The following is a 5,236-nucleotide window of genomic DNA, read 5'->3' as shown; positions in this document are numbered from 1 at the left end:
AAGAGAGGTAGGGTGAAGAAATTCAGGGCTGAGGAAACAGCTTGAGTGGAGTTTCAACACTGTAGTTAAAGAAGGGACAAGTGGCTGGGCAGGACTGCAGCCCAGAAGCGTGATCAGGGCCCTTTCACATAATCTTAATCCCAGACCTTGGAGTCTAGCCATCGAGGAAACATTAAAGAGTGGACAGCCTGGCCAGCGTGGCTCAGTGGAGCGTCAACCTATGAACCAGAGTCATGGTTGGATTCCTGATCAGGGCACATGCCCAGGTTGCAGGCTCAATCCCCAGTAGGGGGCATGCAGGAGGCAGCCGATCAATGGTTCTCAACATTGATGTTTCTATCTCTCCCTCTCTCTCCTTTCCTCTCTGAAATCAATAAAAATATATATATTCTAAAAAGAGTGCGCAGACATGAGCTGCCCTGTACTGTATTGACTTCAATGTATTGACTTCTCTTTCACTTCATGAGCACACATCTTTAGAGAAAATGTTCCTCACTCCTAAGAGGAGACCACAAAAATAAGCTGGCTGTCCTCTTCCTCTGCCTGTAGTGATTTCTGATGCGGTACCTCAAATTGCTGCAGCCATCAGACTCCAGCCTGGGAGGGCAGAGTGGAGAGAGGGAAGGAATCGGGTCTTTAAGGACGTGAATATCCCTGAAGAGATCCCTCATTGTGAGAGTTCAAAATACCCTCCCTGTCGCCTACACTCTCCTCCAACTACTACCCAATACTCTGCTCCCCTCAGGATAAAACTCAGAATAGTTGTCTCTATCCCCTCACCTTCCATTCCCTCTTTAATTTACTTCTGTCCCCATCACTCTACTGAAGCTACTCCCATCAAGTCCCCATAAAGACTTCCATGTCACCAACTCCAGTGGGCTCTTTCCTGTCTATTCGGTCTCTCCCCAGTTGATTCCTGCATTCTTGAAACACACTCTTCTCAGCTTCTGGAACCCTCTTGGTTTCCCTCCTACCTCACTGGCTGTCACCACTAAGATTTCGAACTGCTGATATAAACCATTAGTGTTCCTCATGACTCGGTCCTGATTCCAATTCTTTTGTCTGACTACACTTTCTTCTTTGTTGTTATCATCCAAGCCCATGACTTTGAAAACCATCTACTAGTATATACTGACAACTTCTGAATGCACATCTTCAGCACCAACCCTCCCTCCCGCGCAAACCCTCTACGTTGAGGTCCAGAATCCCCAGTTTCACCATTGGGGGAGTTACACAGACATCTCAAACTCAATATAACCAAAAGGGAAGGAACTTCTCTAAAATGTGATCCCTCTAGAACTTGGTCTTCCTCTATTTTTGACCATTTTAGAATCCACCCCCCTGCCCACCACCCTAGTTCAAGCCACCATTTTCTCTCCCAGGACCACTGCAAAAGCCACCTACGAGTTCCTGCTTCCACTTTTTCCACATACTGCAACAAGAGTGGTCTTTTAGTCAAATCAGGTCATATCACTCCCCTGCTTAAAGCTTCAAGAGCTTCCTATCACATTTAATTAAAATCTAAACACCTTGTCATAAGCTGTTAGGACCTCGTGACTTGGCCACTTTCTATGCGGTTTCCTACATTCCCTCTGATGTCTGAGGTCAGACCTGAACTATCTAATTCACACATGGTGCTCAATAAATTATTTGTTGAATGAAATAGTTCTCCTTTTGTGAATAAGATAAGTTTAGAGTTTGACTTCTTTAGCGTCTTCATATTTGCTGAGGAGGATCTAAGTAATATTGACAAATAACTTTGAGCCAGGACACAGGAAATGTGAAGGGAGTCTTCCGAAGAATGACTTGATGTGAAACTTAGCACAGCAGGGGTCCATAAGGCCACCAGACAAGCCCCAGAGGACAAACCCTCAGCCATATTCTAAAAGTCCGGAAAATGGCCTTCCTTGCTTAACCTGGAATATGGTGGTGTGGTGGCAGGAAAGGAGATTGTAAATGGGCTTGGGATGAGGGACGATGTAGGGCCATTTAAAAAGCTTCCTTCTGTGGGCTGCCCACCCCGGTGTGGTCCATAAGGTCAATGAAAGGCCCTAAGAATCTACAGGCCAGACCACTAACCCTCTTATGGCAAGGTTTGTTTGTTTTTTAATCACAAATTCTTTGGTACTCCTCCCACTGAGAGATGTGATCTATATCTCCTACCCTTGATTCTGGGTGGGCATATGACTACTTTGGTCAATAGTATGCCGTGGAAGTGAGATTATGTGATTTCTCAGACTAGGGGGGAAGTGGCAATGTAGCTTCCATTTTGTCTGCTGAAACACACACTTGGAGTCCTAAGAAGCCATGTAAGAAATCCGTCAAACCTGAGACAGCCACGCAGGGAAGAAGCCAGGCCTCATGGAGAGGCCATGTGGAGGCACTCTGATCAGCACAGCTAATCATCTAGTCCAGTTGTCAGTCATGCAAGTGAAAGAGCCTTTAAGTCAGCGGTTCTCAACCTGTGGGTCGCGACCCCTTTGGCGGTCGAACGACCCTTTCACAGGGGTCGCCTAAGACCATCCTGCACATCAGATATTTACATGACGATTCATAACAGTAGCAGCATTACAGTGATGAAGTAGCAACGAAAATAATTTTAAGGTTGGGTCACAACATGAGGAACTGTATTTAAAGGGCCAGAAGGTTGAGAACCACTGCTTTAAGTGATTCTGACCCTCAGCTCTCAAGTCACCCTCAGATTTTGAGTCTTCAAGTATAACGGGGCAGAGCCAACACCCTCTGCCTGTCGGACTCCCTGGCCTACACAATTCACAGGCAAAGGAAAATGTTGGTTGTTTGGGGGTGGTTGTTACATAGCAGTAATAGCCAGAATAGGACATAAGGCAACCCTTTTGGTTCCTTCATCCCTGCCTTTTTAAAATCCTCTCTGCTTTTTGAGCCTTTTCCTGGTGGGAGAGAAGGAAGCAGAGCCTTCAGCCAGTAGATGTAGGATTCCTGTGACAAAAAGCTGAGTTCAAGCATCTTCTAACCAAGCTTTCCAGAGTCCCGCGTGGCAGGGGGAAGCCAGCCTCTTACCTAATCTGATCTGGTCACCCACTCCAGCCCCAGACTCAGAGATGCTACACTGCCCCATTTCACCTCCCCAATAAGCCATCTCTGAGGAAAGAAGGTAAGGCTCTATAAGTACTGTCAACATAATCCTATATAATAAAGAGGTAATATGCAAATTGACCGTCATGCCCTTGCACAAGATGACGGCTCCGATGTGGTCGCAAGATGGCCGCCACAAGATAGCCGGCAGGGGAGGGCAGTTGTGGGTGATCAGGTCAGCAGGGGAGCAGTTAGGCATCGATCAGGCTGGCAGGGGAGTGGTTAGGGCAGGGGTGGGCAAACTTTTTGACTCGAGGGCCACAATGGGTTCTTAAACTGGACTGGAGGGCCTGAACAAAAGCATGGATGGAGTGTTTGTGTGAACTAATATAAATTCAAAGTAAACATCATTACATAAAAGGGTATGGTCTTTTTTTTTTTTTTTAGTTTTATTCATTTCAAACGGGCCGGATCCGGCCCACGGGCTGTAGTTTGCCCACGGCTGGGTTAGGGGGGGATCAGGCAGAAGCAGTTAGGGGCAATCAGGCAGGCAGGCAGGCGAGCGGTTGGGAGCCAGCAGTCCCGGATTGTGAGAGGGATGTCCGACTGCTGGTTTAGGCCCGATCCCTGTGGGCCTAAACCGGCAATTGGACATCCCCCGAGGGGTCCCAGATTGGAGAGGGTGCAGGCTGGGCTGAGGGACACCCCCCCCTGCACAAATTTCATGCACCGGGCCTCTAGTCTATATATATAAAAGGCTAATATGCAAAGTGTCCCCTCAGGAGTTTGACCAGGAGACTGGGAGTTCAGTTGCTCACTATGATGAGTCCTGACCACCAGGGGGTAGCATGGAACAAAGGAAGGCTCCAGCCAGCAGTGGCAAGGCCCCTAATAGCCCTGATCGCCAGCCAGGCCTAGGGACCCTACGCATGCATGAATTTCGTGCACCGGGCTTCTAGTCTATAATAATAAAAGCATAATATGCTAATTAGACCAGATGGAAGTCCTTCCTTCCAGATGAAGCCAGGGTTGGGAGGGAAGCCCGGGTCTTGGGTGCTGGAGGGAAGCCAGTGCCAGCAGCCGGGGGAAGGAAGGCCTATTCTTGCACAAATTTAGTGCATCGGGCCTCTAGTCATTACATAAGACTGATGGATAGAAAACAGGCTGGCATTGCTACCCAACGCTCATTTCTAACTGGCCAAAATCCAGTTCTCTGTTACTGAATGATCTCCCTCCAGTGGCCACATCTTCCAGACCATTCATTTCCCCTTCCCAGCAGATCTTTCAGGGCCCCACCCACACTCATGTCAATGTCACCCTCAGCTGTTTCACAGCACTCCACTCAGTACAGTTCTCCTGGCTTCTCCCTACCCTCACCACTTATTGCCTCCTAGGTGGGTGATGGCCCTGGGATACAAGTATTTAATCCAAGTCCTGTTTTGGAAACTTTTGCCCTTAAGGAGGGGACTAGATGTCCCATTCTTTTCCTAGGATAGTGCTGGTTTATGTCCCTTGACAAGGCTTAATTTTGGTGCTCCTTTCACTCTCAAAAGCACCCCAATTTGGATAGTAATTTATATGGTCCCCCTAACCCTACCACCTGTCCTTCTATCACTTCATCGCTGACCATCCCTTTCGTGAGACAAACCCCTAATTTCTTGGCAGGAATAATGAGCAAGAATACACCATTCTGTAGTGTGCAGAGTGGACTTGCTCAATGGCGTGCATTTTTCTCATTCGTAAATATCATGATCTAAATCATCTCTTTTGCATATAACGAGGAGCAGAAACTGACTAAATGAAGGAGCAGGTGATGGCTAGAGGCCCCCTTCCTAGGCCTCCCATTTTAATGATTTATATGGAAATTTGCAAACATTGGGCTCAATCCAGGGTAGCAAACATTTTTTCCTCCTCAGAAATTTCTGGTGGCCCAAGTTCCAAAGATTCCTTTCTCATTCCCCAACGTTCCATTTTCTCGAGTTTTCCATTATGTAACAGGGGAGTAGGCGCTTTGGGCCGAATTCCCCTTTAAATATGGTTTTTAATAGTCAATGAGCAACGTCTGGCAGTGATGACACCGGGAGAGGTATCAGCTGACATAGGTGTTTAAACGAATCTCAACTCATTTCTTCCCGGTGACTCAGATCCCCCGGCCCTGCCCGGCAGAACAACACCTTTTCGG

Source organism: Myotis brandtii, unplaced genomic scaffold (assembly GCF_000412655.1).
Source record: "Myotis brandtii unplaced genomic scaffold, ASM41265v1 scaffold45, whole genome shotgun sequence".
NCBI classification, from domain to species: Eukaryota; Metazoa; Chordata; class Mammalia; order Chiroptera; family Vespertilionidae; genus Myotis; species Myotis brandtii.
The sequence above is the reverse complement of the archived record's forward strand: the minus strand, read 5'-3'. Positions refer to the sequence as shown.